Genomic DNA, 20059 nt, shown 5'->3' with positions numbered 1-20059 from the left:
GAATGAAAGTTGGTCTCCGATTAGCGGATGAAATTCATCAAAACACAATGGGACTTTTTTCTCTGAGTCTGCTTATCCCGTGATGAAGGTGCAAAGCATCACGTTGCATACGTGGAATCCAGAAGTTCCTGCACTGAGAACTTCTGGTTACAACCATTTTATGTAGCAAGATTTTTTGTGAATAGACTGAGAGTTAAGTGTCATCATTATAGCGTGCAATATTTTAATATCAATGATTCTAACTGCTCGGATTTTATTATGCTGCATGATTTTTAAGATGAGTCAAGAAAGAGTGGAGTTTCCATTGTGTTTTTTTTTAAATCAAACCTGCTTCAAATCCCTTTAAAATATCGCCAGCAATCAACACCGGGAAAAACGACGTCATCACTGATTCCAAAGAAAACCAGGAAGGCTCTGGTCTACCATCAAGATCTTCTTTTCTATGACTGAAAAGGAGCTGTGCGTGATAATGCGTTCCTAGATGACAAACTGTCACCCGGCAATGTGACTTCGATGTACTTCGTTTTGGTGTAAGAGCAGAGGGGCTCTAAAGCTGACCACAAAAGCAGGACAGACAGTTTGATTTTCCACAGTGACGCACTTATCTTTTCAGCAGTACGTGTTGTGAACAAGCACCGTTAGTAGTCTGCATATCTGTTTCCATGTTGCTCTCTTTCCCCAAGATAAGATTGCAGCTCCCGTAATAGAGTAGAGAGAGAGAGACGTTCCCCGTACAAACAGCAAACTAGCAAGTGTATAAATCTGTGAGGATTATGATGCAGGTAACAAAAACGATCTATGACTTTTTTTTGTCAAAAAAAGGACTCAAAAAACCTTTGATTTGTACCTGTTGAACTGGGTATACTTCTAAGAACAATCTCTTGTCAACAAACTCCTTCGCTCTTTATTAAAAGTTATCCTCCTTAAAGGTCGCCCCGGACTGCGTCAATGTAACGTTCAATTGAAGTCAATTGCGGTTCTTCCTTCCTCCATCTGGAACCGCAATCACATCTCAAACAGACGCCATAAAAGAGCGCTTTCTTCGGCTTCACCTCCGTAAAACCAGCCACGAGGTGTCATTTCCAGCTTGATCGAACAGCGTTCGCACGTGGTTTTATTGTGTTGTCAGCCGCGCGGAGTATTTTATTGGTCCGAGCAGATGGGAACTCGGAGGGCGCGAGGTTGGATGCGGCATCGCGTGAGGTACGAACAGAAATCCTAAAACGAAAAACCGAAATGCAAATGGAAAAGTAATGAGGAAATCCATCACCGCTTTGACAGCGAGAGGGAAGACGTTTGTGGAAGCAAGTTGTCGGGGAGATGAGCGGAACATGAGCGACACACAAGTAAATGGAGCGAGAATGTAAAAAAGCGGAAATTGTTATTGGTGTCAGCGGCGGAGCGGTTGCACCTAATTTGGAGCGTTCGCGCGCCAGAGGAGTCGATGCTTGCGAGAACCCTTTCGTGCAGGTCCGCGCGTTTAGATGCCAATTTCCCGAGACTAACTCGCTGCCATCTAAGTGGACATCTCTGCGACTTCCCCTTCCGACCGAACAGCTCACGACATTCCACTCGACGAACGATATTAAGACGGACGAATTAGCGAGTGCGGTCAAGTGGTGTTACGGGAACCGACGGACCTGTTGCACGGCGCGCAAATGCTTCCATTTCCTGTCGTCGTCTATTGCACCGATGTCTAATGTCTCGTATTTCCGCCGAGTGGTTCGCAGCCGCTAATGAAAAAGGAGGCGAGCATTTTTATGTCTCCGAGGAATAAACTGAACGTGGCTTTGATGACGGAACATTATCTCGAGACATTTCATGCCTCATCAGAAATACAGTTCTCTTTAAGTAAGTGCCTCTTCCTAATAAGTGATCGTTTATAAAAAAAAAAAAAAAATGGTAACAGATGAAAAGAACCAGCGATCATTAAACATCGATGTGTGATTAACAATCAAGAAAGAAATTTAAAAATTGTGGTTCTGATAATTCATAGCGTCCAATGACTTTCACAACAAACTTTGACAATGTATGAAAAAATCCATTTATTGAAAATAAAAATATATATTTTGAATCACATACATAACCTTGTGTAATTAGCAAAGCTTCAGCGCAAATCAATAAATAATTTTAGCAAACAGATACGAAATCGTTTAAACTCAAGTGGAGCGATTTAATAACTGAATCCCTTTTCCATAAAAGAGTTGATGCTCCAAATGATGTTGAGTGATCGTAAAACTGAAAGCGAATGAAAATAACAAATCATGAAGTAGTAATTTCGTGGCTGGCACTCGTGCTGCCATCTAGAAGCCAGAAATAGAAATATCTTTTTTGTTATCTTTGAACAGATGATTTTTCAGTTCTTGTATTTATAAGAGATTTTAATCTTTCTGACACGTTTGATAACGAAGGACTTTAAATGGAATATAATTTACTTCAAGTCACACGAGAAAAGTATATCGATACTTGGCGTCCCCCCCCCACGTATATAGTACTAACATTTGGTGGCTTTTCCCCCCTTTTTCTATGATGATGATCCACACACATGACAGGTTGCGTCACCTATGCATATTTAAAAGTTTTTCAATCTTGCTTCTGTTCAAATTTTTTTAAAAAAAGAAAAAATTTGAAGAGGGATATTTTCAACTCTGATTTTTTTTCAGATTTTCTTTTAATAATAGATTTCATCAAATCATAATTTAAAGAAATTATTTTGTTTCGATCAAAACAAAATCAGTAAAAACAAAACGTTTTTAAGGATAATACTTTTTTGAGGGGGGGGAACAATCCGAAAGTATTTTTTTATATAATATTAATACTAATAATTTATTTTCTACAATTTTCTACAATTGACTTTAAGTGGGGATGCGTATAACTCGTGGATAAATGAAAACATTTGAGGGGTATGCGAACTTTTTGCATCTTCATTGGAGAGTTTTTAAATAGAGCTTATTGTTTTGCAAAAATAAATAATAATTAAAAATCAAAATATTAGTAGAATGATTTAAAACTCGTCAGTTTGAACAGCATACACCTTTTCTTAAAAAAATATTTTCTACATTTTAAATAATGAAAAGCATCTTTCACCATCACAGCAACTGAACTCCTGCTTTTTTAGTGGCATTTCTCAAAACGCAAAGTGCTTAACAGATTTGTTTTTTTTTTCGTCTGTACGCAAGTTTTGGGAAGCTTTGGTCTCCCTGCATGCGTCTCTCAACCTTCCCTACTACTTAATTCTCCAACATCAACGCCGTCTACCTCCCATCACCGCCAAAAGTATTTTTTGTCTATAAATTGCGTGTGTTCTGAAGGCCGATTTCCCTGTATGCGGGATGAAAAAACCGAGTTTCCTGTATGCAACCATCGTATGAGATCCGTTAACTCATCTTCAACTAAAAAAGCAGGGATAGAAATTCCTCCCGTCACGACAAGAATCAAACTCGGGCCTTTTCCACTCGAAGGGCGCAAAATTTATGGATAGAATCGGGAAAGATATAAAATAGCAACTTCGGTCTGCTGGATGGATTGGATAGATTCGAAAGAAATAATTAAATTATATATGAACTCGATAGACTATCGATAAATAATTTTTTTCACCCGAAAAGAAGGTTATGGTTTATTTATATACAGCACATTATTCAGTGCCATGTGTGTGGGGGCAATTGGTCCAAAATTAGAATCGCACGTGCAAACAAACAAGCCATAGTTTTTATTCGTTACATAATCTAATGAATGGACATAATCCCTTTAATAATAAGTGATGTAAGAATGCCGCGGAGGAATGCACTTCACGTGATTGTCTTGCGGAGGATATTTTCTCGTTGTTTATTCTCGTAACGGTTGTATTAGAAGCGATGAATTGCAAACATTCCAGTGATCCCTTATAAATATAGCTCATGACGTTTTTATTCTCAGTTGAACGGTCTGCGTCCCACTAGGAGGTTTCTTTAATCCAAAGAAAGCGACCCCCTTGTTGTTTTTAACCCGACATAAAAAGGAGATGTCAATAGTCTTTTACAGCACACTAAGAAGAGCCGGCGTGTCCTTGTACTCTCGTTGGCGAAGGACCTGAAGGAGTTGCAACAAGATGACGTCACAAAGATGATTCATGCGAAGGAGTCGAGAAACAAAGTTCAAGAAACTACCAAAGCAAAGTATTGATTTTTCAACTGTTTATAGTTTCCCACCCAAATTACCTGTCTGACTTGTTCATTAGCATGCACATCTCAAGCACGAGGGACTCATTAGGAAGAAATTTGCGAGTCCCTTGTTAGTGGGAAGGTTTTTATGAAATTTCGAAACTGTTCTTGTCGGATGACCTTTAAAATGAGTCAAAGGAAGCCGTTGATCAACGCACAAAGGCGCTGCAGCAACCTCACACATCGCTCTGTATGTATTTGGACAGTCAAGAAAAAAATACTCGGCGTCTCTCTCTCTCTCTCTCTCTCTCTTTCTTTCTTTCTTTTTGTGTGTGCAAAATAGAGAGAGAGAGAGAGAGAGACTCTCTTTAAAGTGTCACAAACTTCTATTTCTGTCCTTCACTGTTTGAGTTTGTCATGTGTCTCCGTCACTTTTGACATTCCGGACAATGGCTGAGGATAGAGGTGAGAAAGTTCTATCGCTGATACGTTTCCGAGTTAAATTCGTTCAAAAATAAAATTACAAGCATGTTACACACACACACACACACACACACACACACACACACACACACACACACACACACACACACACGCGAATTTAAAAAATAAGCAAACACGCAATTCACAACTCTGCCATCACAGTGGTCTGTTGAAATGCATTTTGTATGTGGTAGAAAGCAGACCGCATTTTTGCCTGGATGTAGTCTGCTCTACTGACTCTATTGACATTCGCGTATGAATGATGACACCAAATGCACTGCTAAGGTCAACATAAGTGAGTCCCTGAACGACTCACACATCCAAACGGCAAAGAATTTACCTCTGCAGGTTTCAAAATAAAGAAAGTGTGAGAACTTTAAAGGAAACAAAAATCCTCAATTGTCCGATGACCTCTACATCACATTTCGTTCCATTCAGGGCACAAATCCCCCTTTAACTTCCTTTATTTTCAAACGAATATTGATTGAAAATGGACGACTTCTTTCTGATGAAAAATGATGCACTAGATAAATTATAAATCACCCCCCCCTAGGGGAAAGGGAACGGAAAGCGAAACAGATGCACTGATATTTCATTTCACGGATAACACACCCCGACATTCCCTCAGCCAATAGGGATCTGCGGAGTTTTGTTTGTGAACGAAGAACTGATCGCGGCTATCTTCAGGGTGGATTGATGCTCACTGTTGGGGATGTGACACCGTAAAGAGGTGAACTCACTGAGCCATGCGCTCGGCGTGTCTCCGTAGCCAGCTGGGACCAGAGCATTGACTGACAAATAGTGAAAAATGCAGCCCTTCTCGTCTCTGGACTTCCCCTTCGCGCAGTCTTTGATTCAAAATAAATGGTTCGCTCAGCAAAGCTGTTTTTAAAAGAGGTTGCTTCTTTCTGATTGGGTGTCCTCGTTCCGATCGATCTCCGGCAGATTAATTGCATTTTGAGGAGTGACGTGAATCAATAAAATTTGCTAAAAGAAAATATCAGGTCTACCTTTTTTTTCATTCAGCCTCTGAAACTTTTTCTTGTGATTTTTTATTAAGATATAAGCTCCTTAAACGCCTTCACATCTGGCCAGCCTTTTATCATCCGTACAAGAAGTTCACTTGGTCCCCAATTGATAGTTTGAATATATCTGCCTTAACAATTTAAATAAAACGCTTTCCATACAACAAAACGTCCCTGTAAAAGTGTTAAAGAGTCCGAATAATAATTCTCTCTCACGACTTATGAGTTGCCTTGGTATTGCATTACTTCACGCTACTTCAAGAATCTGGATATTCGCCTTTGCTATTGTCATTAAGCTTTAGTTTGTGAAATAATTCATCAAAAGCAATAACGAAAGATAGGCTTCAGGTCAATTTTCGTGTCTTTCCAGGAATGCAATACCAAGACAACTCAAACGAACATATACACTTCCATAAGTTGTCAACCGTTTTTGGAAACTTTTATACTTTCTGGAGGCAAAAATTATTTGTGTTCACTTGTTTGGTATCCAAGATGGTTAATTCTTACTTTTCTTCTTAAATCTCTTCTCTAATCTGGAGATTGGCAATTATGGTGGTACACCAGAGTGTTTATCTATGATCCATCAAAATTAAACATTGGGGGGGGGGGAACTGTAACTGGGTCTCAAGAACTAGTTAAACTCTCCACTATAAAAGTGGGACAAGATAATATTCAACGTGTTCAGATATGTGTGTTCACGTGTCTGTTTTAAGGGAAGAAAAACCCGACTTTCCGTGAGAACAAACCCTTCCGCATCCCCGTTCTTGATCATAGCCAGGATTCGAACACGGGTCTTTCCAGACCAGGGCTCCAGCGAAACCAGCTGAGCTACAGAAGCTCCGGTTACTAGTAGTAAATTGATTCAAGTTATGTATTTAAACCCAATCTTTTACCGCCACAAATTTAAGGAGGAATTTAAGGGTTTTTCGACAACTCTGATTGCAATCATATTTGTGCGCTCTCTGATGACACACACACACACACACACACACACACACACACACACACACACACACACACACACACACACACACACACACACACACACACACACACAATGAATCTCTGATTCTATAAAAATGAGGTCACACTGAAGGGCCATACCAGACGAAATCTCTTCCTGGCCGATCTAAATTATTGTACTATTAAAGGTCAGGTGTCAGACTATTCGTCCGCAGAATTTTGATTCATCGATAAGTCGAAGTAATTTCTTACTTGCACACACATTTCATCATTTAAGTTCAGTAAAAAGTTTGTTATTATGATTTGCCACTCTTGTGGTGGAGATTGATGAAGATCTCCTCCCGAAAAGCATTAGTTACGGTCCAGTGCTCTTCTCTTTTCTTTATTTTCAACGACCCACACGGTCACACATAAGAAAGAGGATCTTTTAAATGAAGGCACCATTAAATAATTTAGAATTAGAAAAACTAAATCCTTATCTTTCGAAAATAGCCCACTAGTAGATCGAGATGGTTTGCAAGCAGTGTGTTACATCGCCTAATACTTTGTGTCCTTACATAAACATGTCAGGTGTACGGTCATTTCTTACATATGACCGTACACCTGACTCTAATTCAAAATAATAAGTGAATGAACACTAAATAACCTACATTAAGGATCGGTGATTTTTATCGCTGATGTGACGCCTTCTTACTTGAGGGCTAAATGACTCGAAAAAGTATAACGTATGGTCAGAAGAACCATTCTGAGTTGAGTGGTTGTTTGGGATTAGATTACTTCAAAAGTAACAAAGGTCACAAGACAGGATATTATGTTTGTTCACTGTGTGGTTGTGTGTGTGTGCTAGGTCTAGTTTGGGAGTTTTGCGGAGTGTAAAACTTGTGTTTCGGGTAAGAAAAACCTGCCATAGTTCCGTATGATATTGGATAACTCACCTGCAGCTTAAAAATAATAAATAATAATAATATTATTATTATCTGTTGTGTTGTAGGCCAGAGGTCTCCAAAGTGTGGTACGCGTACCCCAGGGGGCACGCGAGTCGATACGTGGGAGGTACGTCAAAAAAGTTTTATATTGATAGGAAAAAAAGTAAGTAATTCATTAAAGATAAAGAATAATACTTTCTCTCATCAATTAAACATCTATCTAATATAGACAAAGACGTTATAAAGATCCTGTAAACTTAAATTTGCGAGTAGCGCACATTGGGCGACTTTGCACTCATAATCGCCCGTGGCAAAGCTGTCATGTTTTTTAAAACTAGGGAGTAAATCTCTTACTACTTATCATTGCCATTGTTTGTAGAGCCTCCTAGCGTTGACAATCCCAACTAGAGAAGGAAAATTGCTTAGTTATCCTGCTATCTACAGATAACACCACAGTTGTATTAATTATTTGACTATTAGTAGTAAGTTTAACGATTTTTAGTATATATTGTTTCTGTGCAATTTCAACGCCTTTTTGTGCTTACCTTTACGTTTACACTAGAGAAATAGTGAATTAATATGATCAAAATTGCTTACATTTTTGGTTTTATATTATCAATAGCAAATGAATTATATTTAAATTTTACAAATTAACCCTCACAAAATGGATAAATGTTAAAAAAATTTCCTCCAAAAATAAACCGCGAATTGAAGATAATTATGATAGTACTTCTGCATCAGACGAACAACAAGGAAAAGATAGGATGGATTCTTCTATTCAAACAAGTTCGTTATCAGTCAAATTAAGTGATAAAAACATTAATCTGAAACTTGACAAAACGTTGCCCAAGAAAGTTCGAAATTATCAAGAAGACTACTTGAAATAGGGATTTACATCGACGATAGTCAACAATGAACCTCGTCCTACATGTGTATTGTGTCGTGAGACGCTATGCAATGGAAGTATGAAACCATCATTATTAGTAAGACACTTAAAACTAAACATCCTGAACATGAACACAAATCTTTACAATTCTTTGAACGATGTTTGAAGACATGGAATTCTCAATCCAACAACTTAAACAAATTCACTAAAATTAACGATAGATATTTGGAGGCATCTCTTGAGGTTGCATTCTTAATTGCAAAAGACCAAAAGCCACACACAATTGGGGAAACACTTGTACTCCCAACTGCCATAAAAATGGTAGAAATAATCCATGGAAAAGAATATCAGATAAATTAAAATGTCTTCCCTTATCAGCAAATACTATTGGTAGACGTATAGAAATCATTGCAGATAATTTAAAGAAGAAAATTAAAACAAATGACTCAATGTGGAAAATTTGCTATACAGCTTGATGAAAGCAGAGATGTTGCCAACATGTCTCAGCTATTGGTATTTACTAGATATTATTTTAATAATGAATTACACGAAGAACTACTTTTTTGTGAGGCACTTCAGGAAAGATGTACAGGGGAAGATATCTTTTCAACAGTAAATAACTTCTTTGTTAAAAACAATATTTTGTGGAAAAACTGTTTCAGCATAACTAGCGATGGAGCAGATGCTTTAATTGGTACAAAGAAAGGATTCAAAGGAAAAGTAACCGAAATAGCACCACGTGTCAAATTCATTCATTGTATTATCCACAGGCAAGCTATTGCGGCAAAAGAAAATGCAGCCTGACATATACAAAATAAGGCAGGATGTTATCAATATTGTTAATTTTATAAAAACGAGGACTTTGAATAGTAACATATTTACAGTACTATGTCAAGAGATGGGCAGTATCCACGAAAATCTTCTGTACCATACGGAGGTTCGTTGGTTATCTCGAGGAAAAGTGCTTAAGAGAGTTGTAGAAGTGAAAGATGAGTTACGCATTTTCCTACTGGATAAAGATAAGAAATTTGCCGATCTTTTCAATGACGACAAGTGCTTACTAATACTATGCTACCTAGCTGATATTTTTGAAAGAGTAAACATGCTTAATTTGTCTCTTCAAGGAAAAGGTAACATTTTAACAAGGATTGAGAAAATAACTGCATTTCGAAAGAAAATGGTGCTGTGGAGAGAGAAATTTGAAAAGGAATGTTTAGAAATGTTTCCATCTTCGTTCCAGAAAATAATGTAAAACAAACAACAAGTCTAATATTTGCACATTTAAAACGTTTAGAGACAATATTTTTGTAACTTAGTCACAGATCTTCCTGGCGAAGAATTTCAATGGATTTTATACCCATTTGCAGAAAATGAAATGTAAAAATTCACCACCTTCCGATTATTTTTCAAGAGCAATTAATTGACATTAGATACAACACAACAAAGTTGTGTTGCATCTAATGTTAAAACGAATTTCAACAGAAATCTCTTCACAACTGTTGGATGGGACTGAAGTCCGAGTATATCAATTTAGTAAACACATCAAATGATGCACTCCTACCGTTTGGTTCTACTTATTTATGTGGGGTATCATTTTCTGCAATGACAGGTATTAAAATCAAATATCGAAATAAATTAAACTTGGAACCAGACCTTCGTATCGCAGTATCAGAAGCCATCAAACCAGAATTTCAAGAAATTATGAAAGACATGCAAGGCCATTGTTCGCATTAAATATTGTAATAAATATGTTTGTAAGCTGTTAATAATAAAAATGATGTGTAAAAATATCTAGCGTTTTTAATTATTATATGATGATACAAGGCATATTTCCTCTTTATAATACTTATTACAATAGATTTTTGTTCAATCAATTGGGGGTACGCGCTATTTATTTTCTCTGTCTTGGGGGTACCCGATCAAAAAAAGTTTGGAGACCACCGGTGTAGGCAAGGAAGTGAGTCTCCGCACTGCCCTCAGCGCAAGTGAATATTTCGAAATGGCATCCATGCACTTCTAAAAATAGGATCCGCTTGAGCTTGTAAAGGCCACGACAGCTGCAGGATTATTAATCCTGTTTTCAACCCTCCAAAAAAGAAGCTTCCTCTCTCTCTCTCTCTCTCTCTCTCTACCTGGTCTGTCTCCTAGCAACGAAATCCATTAAAGACCTCTTCGGACAATTGATCGCCAGGATCAGTACGTAATCCGCAACTTCTGTAAGAGAAATACCTCCGCACACACACACACACACACGCCCCGCCCCACCGAAGCATCTCTCATTCCTAATGGGGTGGGGAGGGAATCTATCAATCAATTAAGTAACAAGTGTTTGTCCCCGTAAAAGCTACGGAACGATGAAAAAGGGAAATTAATCCGAAAAACCTTAACCAGTTTAGTTTCTCTTTCTCTCCCTTGGGAGACGTAGAAGTATCTAAATGGGTTAAGAAATGCCATGAAGGGGAATACTTCAAAAAAAAAAAAAAAAGAACGTCTAAAGTGATTAACGTATCCGCAATGAGATCTAATCTGAAACATTCTTATCTCGTTTGGTCTTGCATTTTCTCTTTCGCAGGTCTTGATTTCTCATGAGGTATTTTTTAAGTTTTTACCTTATTCGATTTCCACCACTCTAAATTTGGAAGCATTTGTGGGCTACGGATTACGCAACACTGAAACCGTGTCGGAGAGAACGACACGTGAAATTTTTTCAAAGTACTTCAGGCCTCCAGTAAGCAAAATGGTGGTGGTCTCACATCAGGTGATGAAAATCGTTTTCCGTCTGAAGACAATCACAAACATCCATGCTCATATCGAAGTTCGATTCCGCAGTCTTTCGGTTAGAGGGTGGAGACAACATGCACTCTGTCAATCAGACCAGCCAATGGAATTCGATCATCTCAATCAACTGCGTTTATCCATTGAATCCAACCATTGATCTAACGAGTGCGCCAAAGGAACGCACATTCCTCTTTTATTGCTGCGTGGCAATCACCCCTCAACGCGTAATTTTTTGTGAGGTGGGAGGTATTTCCATCTCGCATTTCCGATCACTAAACACCTTGACGTTCTCTTTCCTCCCTCATGCTCGTTCGATCCACCCTACCCAACCTTCGAAGATAAATTCTTTTAGCAGTTAACTTAAGGCGAGCGTGGACTCCCTGCACGCGGAGCACGACACTTGACGACAGAGCACCGTTGCCCCCCCGAGCGGCAACCGGTGGTAGGTATAACACGCGAAGCTTCCTTGACAGAGGCATTCGCTGGCCAGTAAACGAGAAGTCAGAGTATGCGATAACACGTTGCTCGAACACAGTTCTACGAAGAAGTGTTTTGTGTGCGTGTGCGCGCGCGTTTTCATCCCTCGACCACGTCAGGTAAGTCGATTATTCTCGTTAAGATTCCTTAGACGTAATTAACGTTCCGTGACTTACGATATCACCTTTCTTAGTTTCAAGTCTTAAAGATATTACAAAACCAAGAACATTTTATTTTGGGTCTAACTTTTGGCAATAAAAAAAATTATTTCTTGGAGCTTTGCCGCATTTATGTGCTCCTTCTTATCTTGTCGAGTTTGCGTTGTCTGTAGAAAGAGAAAAAAAATGAACGCAATTTTAGCGAGATTGTGTCTCGTGTGATAGTTGTCATGCGTGCGGTGACATCAGCACTTTCGGGATCTTGTCGTTTTCCTCTTGCAGGGGTATCTCTGGCGAACCTTCCTTCCTCCTTTAAGTTTCCAAATTCATGAGTATGAAAGAGCCCATCCGATACATGCCTATTCCTTTCAAAGAAAATGAAAAACTTGAATGTTCTCGATATAATTCTTGCACAAAAACTTCCACCGGACAAAAAAATACTCTCATGACGTTAACGCTCTTAACGTGCTTTAAAGTTCCACACCTTTTGGAAGTGCAGTGTATTTGCGAACTGAACACATTTCACTTTATTTTGCTGGTGAGTTTTTGCTCCATTTTCAAACTGATACATTTAATTCGGCTCGTCTTCCAACTCCCGCATGTTCTGTGGATAAAGCAACACACCCAACATCAAGTAAACAGATTGGCCTGTGTCATATGCGATGTTATTCGATTCTCTCTCTCCCTCTCTCTCTCTCTCTCTCGATTGATCGACTGATTTTTCCCTTTCAGTCGTTTCCGACCGTAGATACCTTTGTAGGCATTGCCCAACAAAGTATTCCTGGTGAGATGTTTACAGGGTAGTTCACTGTTGCTTCCCCACGGGCTCAGGACCGACATATGGGTGGAACGTATTCATGACTGTAATCCATATGTGTTCACGAGGCCGGTTTGCCTGTTTATGGGGGACGAAAAACCCGAGTTTGAACGTGAAAAAACCCCCTACCCACGTATGAGACCGGCTAACTCACCTTTAGTCGAAAGAGACCAGATAAAGGTGCCTCACGTCATGAACGGGGGAATCGAACCCAGGTCTTTCCCACCAAAGGACTTCGTCTATACTAACCGAGCTACGGATTCTCTCTCTCTCTCTCTCTCTCTCTCTCATTCATGTTATTCAAAGCGCTTCTCCATTCTTTCATTGGTATCAAAACACCGAAAAGAAGAAATTGTACTAAGTGACCCCATAACAACACCGTGTTATCACATATTCAACGATGGCCTTCCAAGGAAGAGAATTAGGGCTACTCAATGGCATCCTATTAATGCAACACGTCTCACGCGCTCAGAATATAAACGCAGTCCCTGCAACCTCACCGGTTTAAAAAGATGAGTCACATTTTCTTCCTTCGGTAGAAAATTATTTTCAGAGCTCCTTCCCGCATCTTTGATAGCCACGTCCTAGTCTGGGCAAACAGATCGAGTTTTGTGATCTCCTCGGCTGTTTGAAAAGAGAGAGAAAATTGCGTTCGATGCTACTTTATTTACCAGAAATCCTTCTCTGTTCATGCGCCTCTCCCTGTCTCTCTCTCTCTCTCGTGGCTGAGCTCCATCACGTTCAGAAAAATGTTCCTCCTTCTCACCAAACGCAAATCAAATTTGATCTCGTCTTTCCCATATTTTACTTCATCAATACACAAATACAAATCCTTTCGTACCATTTTATAATATTAATACATATCCTTCGCATTCATTCATTCATTGCCGAAGCATTTATTCCCAAAGTAGGTGTTCATTCTGTTAGTTCCCCACCCCTTTAAAACGTGTCCCCATTTTTCTGCAACTTTCCAAACTTTCCAACTTAGTCTTTAAAAAGAGCTTTATGGCAGTAATGCTCATCTCGTGATCCGATTTCTGTGCGTGTGGGTGCAGCTGCGGTCCCATTAGTTCTTTTAGCGTCGCAGGTTCCTCCAGTGTATCCATCAACAGTGCAAATGGGGGAGCGTCTTACTCTTCGCATCATTTCTTTTTCCACCAGCTGTTGCCCGAAAACAAAAGAGCACGAACTCGCTAGAAGATGAAGCGACCTCCTCCAACTTCTTCCCAACAAAACCTTTCTTTCTCTTCGTAGCAAAAAAGCTGTTAATGTCTTCTCTTTTTCCCCCTTCCCAACCAACTGCGATATCTCAGAACTGTAATTCGTTTCTCCTCCTTGGAGAAACCTTGCTTAGGAAACTTCTGGAAAAACTTTGTTTATTCATAAATGCTTCTGTCTGTCGAGTTGTTCGAAGGGATGCTGCATTAATCCCGTCTGCATCGCAGTGCAGACAAAACTTCGAAACTCAGGCGATTTTTGCTGCTCTCCCGAGGACGGATCTCTAATTGCCTAACGCCAGGGGAGTTGCCTGCATTATTTGGAATGATACACTGCTCGCTTTTATATTGATTTCGTGTTCTCACATTCCCACGCGTGCGTTTCAGAGATGCTGCAACATTGTGCCATCCTGGCTCTAGTCTTTTGCAATAATCTACCAGTGGCAGTCGGAATCGGTTTGAGCTCCACTGCGGGATTAGAGTTTGTAAATGGACACACTGATTTACGTTGTAAATGAACATCAGCAATTGGAAATTTAAGTGGTTTATTGACGATGATTTCATATGGCTGGAAGGGACCTTCATCGTTTCTATACAGATCAAGACGAGCATGCAAGAATCTTAACCAAGATTCTTCTGCTTATTTTTTTAGCGAATCAAGAAAGATGGGAAACAAACATAAAATTATAATATATGAACCTTCGGTATACAACGCTATTCGTCAATATTCTCGAATAAAATTCGAGTCGTCCATTTAATCGTTTGTTGTCTTGGGACTTTTTATCAATTGGAGAAGCATTTTGCCATCTTAACACTTTTTCGCTGCTGACTTTCTGGAATACTTTTAAATTTCTTTCATCTTTTTTTAATCAACGCGTGAAGCACACACTCCGATGTACTTGCATACATCGAAATGAGATCTTGAATTATTTAAGAAAAACTCTCGTGGCGCGTGAGTGTGTGTGTGTGTGTGTGTTCTGCCTGATTACGATGACAAGAAACCCCTAGGCAGCCCATTGATGCTCTGTGAATGGCACATCAATTCCCAGCGGTAACTTAATCACATGCAGGGCTGCTGTCTTCACTTATCTGCTGTTAGTCAGACGGTTTAGTATGAATCGGTTTTGTCCTCCTCTCGATGCGAAAAGAGGACGAACTGCTTCTCACATTACGTTGAAATCGTGTTTGCCGTCTCCGAGTTCAATTACAGTACGCTTTGACAGAAATTCGTCTGTGAAAGATGATCTGACTCTGTAATGAGCTCATTTGAAGGATTCTTGAGTTTGATGTTATTTCGGAAACCAAGATTGTTTTCCCTTCATCCAGACTTGCAAATAACACGTACACAACTTCTAATAACACTTTGGCCAAGAAGATGTGGAACTAAATGAACACACACACACACAGAGACAGTGATAGCTTCATGGAGGTGTATAGTAATGCTTAAAATGCGAGCGATTATTGAGCTGCTATGACGTCAATCTCAGCCCTTCAACTCGCCAATACTGAAGAATGAAGAAATATTCTGTTGATTAAATGACCCCTCAGATATTTCGCGTTTGCAACCACTATAGGATTGCGTTTCATATTTTGGCCTACATTACCTGGGAAATGAGATCCTCCTGATGTAGGCCTTAATACGGACTTTACTTTTAATAGGATGCGTAGATCATCCTCACTTTAACATCATTACAGATGGATAAAGGTCACACTGCTTAGATGGACTTTGCATTGTGTGTGTTAGGTGCGCCTAGTTAGGCATTCCGTGTTCACAGGGGAAGACGTCAGCTGAAGATAGGGGACGCCACCATAACATAACACATTGCCGTAATGCATTTAACAGTGCCAGTATGAGTTGTTCATCTTAACAATTTATGGCTGAATTCTCTTCACCTCCCCACCCCAAAGCTCTGTCTTGAGTCTTAAATTTCTCCCCGTGTTCCTTCACCCTTAAAATAAAGACTTCCTGCTATCTGCCGTTATATGCCTTCTCGTGCACACAGACTTACCACTAAACCCCCCTCTCTCGCTTGATTTATTGGTGGGTCTTTCTTTATTGCCGTTTGTCACTATCCTATCTTTCACAAGCTGACAAACACCTGGCCGAGTAAAATACAACCCGGGGAAGAAGTATTAGCGAACGCAAACAAAGCCAGTGACTAAACACCTCTTATCATCAAGATTAGGCAGTGAGAATGACTTTCTGTCTCACGCGCATGAAGAAACTTGAAGAGGAACAGAAAAAGTAAACGAGGATATTTATAGGGGTTTTATCGCTCAAAGAAAGAGGGAGTTGCTTGCGATAAATCGACAGGATAAACAATGAGTGAGACTCCAACATGTAAGGTGCAAACAATCTACATTCGCAGGCTGTTCTCCAACTTTTGCAATCTAATGTACACACAAGAGGAACGTTTTGGTTATTGCGGTACCTCCGAAGATGAAATGAGATTCTTTTAATAGGCCATTTTCCATAGATGGCGCTTTATGTGCACTCCGATGACAAGCTGCAATAAATACGAAACAAACAAACAAAAAATAGAAATGATTAACTCCCTCCAAATGAACTGACCACGAATTCTTGCTGCTCTGCTATCCAATCTTCCTGTCATCTCTGCAGAATGTCTGACATCCCATTATTTCGAATGTCTTCTACGTAATGTGCGTGCCTATGCTTCACCGGCAAAGCGGTTCCTCGCAATTGCGATGTAAATAGTTTATACAAGTTGTCTGTTATTGACGATTAGCATGGAAATAACTCGTCATGTGAGATTCCCACTGCTGAGGCTTCGTTCTTCTGATTGCAACAGTGGAACTGGTGAGTTTCGTTGGCGCTGAGATTGAAAAATGATCTCGGCTGACTTCGCTGCCCTCCCGCAGGGACTAATTTATTTCGTTCCCAGTCACGCCTAAAGACGACAAATATCCCTCTGCAGACTTTATCTCACTCAACGAAGCATTTAGTGTTTGATCCCGGAAAGCCCTGGACCCACTTAATATAACTTATAATTACAGAGACTTGGGGTTCCATTTTTTTTACCTTCCTGTAATATTTCATCTAAAAACGTCTTTTTTGAAAAGTCATAATTAAACACTCCGAAATGATACGTTAAATTAACGACTTTTAATTAATTTTCCCCGTCGAAAGAATGTTAAATATTAATTTCATCCGTTTTGCTATCATTTTTTATCAATCCAGGAAGCCGTCTCCATGAGATGCTTCTTTTTCTAGTAGCAAATGTGAACTCCTATGAAATCAACGCATTTCGGAGAACCACTGGGAATTTCCAGATAAAAGTAATTTTTAAAATAATATAGTTTTTAAAATAACGGCTAAAGAGAAGTTATTACTTCTAATATTAGCCCTGAATGTTTTGCTGTAATGTGTAGAATTTCTCTTCCTTCGGTAAGAGGTGCTCACTGAAATAAACAGAAGTCAATTGATGAATTAGAATATTGGTTCGTTCAGCAGCCACCCAGCTATGTCCATGACAAATGGGTCATAATTGAACTAACCAACCTTTTTTAACCAGCGATGAATTAAGTGTATTGTCAAAAGGTCCAGATATTGCAGTAATACCTCGTCGATTGCCTATTTAGACTTTATGGCAGGCTGTGAAAAAGATAATCGGGATTTATGTACAGATGGCGCTAACAAGTTAAGGTTGAAGATTGCGAAGATTTTGTATAAAGTAAACCTTCTCCTCTGAATATTTTTAACCTGAATTACAAAATAGGACTTCAAAGAAAAACATGAGAGATCTTCATCTTCAAGAGTCTGAAGTGATGCAGTTTCTCTCTTTACACCATTTCAAGAAACTCTACAGCTTTTAAGGGGAGATTTCTTTGTTGACTGTCGCTTTATTAAAGTTTACTATCAATGCCGACTGTTTTACTTGGTGCAATAAATTATTTCAGCAGATCAAAGATACTGCGATGGGCAGTCCTACATCACCCACTGTAGCTGATTATTTCATGGAGCATCTAGTGGAACGGATTTCTAAAACCATTGAATTTCTAAAACAGATTTCTAAAACCATTCAATCTCATATTTAGCTACTTTTTGTTGACGATGTCTTTGCAATTCGGTCTCACTCTGAAAGAGAACTGCTTTAGTTTTTGGATAAAATAAAATCTTTATACACTCGCATCAAGTTCACTATGCAACGGGGATCTGACAACAGCCTCACGCCCACTCTTGGACACTTGAATACATCGTAACTCCGCTGGGAATATTGAACTTTCGGTTTACAGGAAGTCATCTTGTACAGACAGATATATCCGCACATCTTCACATCATCTTTCACGGGAAAAAAAAAATGTATTTTCAAAAGCCTTGTACACTGAGCACGCGCAGTTTGTTCTTCTGAATCTCTTGTATTAGAAGAATTAAATAAAATCGAACTCAGTCTATTGCTTAATGGATGTAGAGAGAACTTGATACAGAAAATATTTCATAATTATCCTCCAGATTGCAATCAATGATTGTTAAAAGGATCAGACAACCCACCTTAAAGGAACCTCTGGCAAATAGCAAGGACTCTCCGCAGATATAATTCGTACAGCACCTTCAAACCAGCTAGGAAGTTGTCATCGTTCTTACCAGAGATACATTATCAACTCTATCCTTGCCTGATGTATCCTAAAAGCTGTCACAAGTATATATGAAAATAATAAAATACAAATAAGATTAAATCACGAGCTATCATATACGAGAGAGATAAACCAAGGGGTCCGACAGGGATGTCCCCTTTCAGCAACTCTTTTTAATATCTACTTAAATGAAATAATAATAAAATGGAGTAAAAATTTACATCAAGGAATTAAACTTTCACCTACAGTTAACTTAAACACTCTCCTCTTTACCGACGATCAAATAATAATTACAAATTCTGAAGATAACTTACAGAAAGCTATTTTAGATCTAAATGAGATAGCCAAAGATTATGGTATGATAATATCAACGGAAAAATCAAAAACTATGGCCTTTAAAGGACAAGATCCAGCAAGAACTAAAACATTAATAGATAACAAGATCTCAGAACAGGTGAATTCATTTAATTACTTAGGATATATGATCACATAAAAAAGATATAAACGTAAAAATTGCAAAATATTTAAAAATAACAGGAGTAATTAACTCTTTATTTAAACCAAACCTAGTTCAAAAACAAACCAGGCTAAAAGTATACAATACGTTAGCCCTACCGGTCTTAATGTATGGAAGCGAAATCTGGACAATAAAACAAAAAGACAAACAAAGATTAATAACAGCTGAAATGAAGTTTATGACAAAAACTGCAAAGTATACCCTATTTGATCACGAAAGAAACGAAGAAATTATGAAAGAATTAAACCAAGAACCAGTAATTGAAAAAATTAAAAAATATAAACATAAATGGATGGAACACGTTCAAAGAATGAAAACAGAAAGATTACCAAAACAAGCCTTAAAGTACAAGCCATTAGGAAAAAGAAAACCAGGACGTCCTCTTAAACGAGTCAACGATGACTTCTAAGGCCGGAACAGGCCACGCTAGGCCTAAATCCTTGATACGCATGATGATGATGATAATAATGATCCATGCCTGATGTTTGTCAAATAGTCTCTTGTCATCTTTGTTATTTTGGACAGACTGACTGCTCTGCCACTACGAGAATCGAGGAACATCAAGATTACATATGCGTTTTGGATTCGGGAGGTTCAGGCATTGTGTCTTATGTCATCCACAATAGAAACAGAGTTCTTTGGAACCGTACTAAGATGCTGTACTACAACAGGTTCAAATTTGATCGTCTATTTTTTGAATCGTGTGACGCCCTCCACCACCATCCTAATATTACTCGGACAGACTGTGGGCCTGATTATAAATTTTGGCAAAGGATTGCTGTTAATTGTGTAATAATTAAATAATAATTAAATGTTTAATTAAATAATAATTAAATTAAATAATAATAATTATATGTTTATACTTTTTATTTCTTTATTATTTTTTTAATTAATTAATTATACATCCGTACTCATGTCTCTGAACTCTAAACGTGTTTCCTTCTATTGGACAGCTGCGATCGAGACACGTGATATTATACGCATGTCTAATAATAAAAAATATATATTTGGATATAATGAATACTTTTCTTGGATGCTGTTTTACTTTTTCACTGCTGTTCAATCAATGGACAAATTGTG

General features: G+C 38.6%; 2 protein-coding genes across 2 annotated transcripts in view; one reads left to right on the top strand and one right to left on the bottom strand.

The window, feature by feature from the left end:
* LOC150099142 (uncharacterized) overlaps positions 1-20059 on the bottom strand; it is a 148052-nt gene that overhangs the window by 56806 nt on the left and 71187 nt on the right. The gene's annotated exons all lie outside the window — the stretch shown is intronic.
* The window catches only part of LOC150099143 (RYamide receptor-like), a 39540-nt gene continuing 31054 nt past the window's right edge, over positions 11574-20059 (top strand). The window contains exon 1 of the mRNA XM_090403932.1: positions 11574-11796. The gene's annotated coding sequence lies outside the window, so the exon portion shown is untranslated. The remainder of the gene's footprint in view (positions 11797-20059) is intronic.

The sequence above is a fragment of the Typopeltis vanoorti genome, chromosome 14 (assembly GCF_054136105.1).
Source record: "Typopeltis vanoorti isolate ZY-2024b chromosome 14, IOZ_Tvanoo_1.0, whole genome shotgun sequence".
Classification (NCBI taxonomy): Eukaryota; Metazoa; Arthropoda; class Arachnida; order Uropygi; family Thelyphonidae; genus Typopeltis; species Typopeltis vanoorti.
Note: the sequence above shows the minus strand (reverse complement) of the source record. Positions and strands in the feature narration are given on the sequence as shown.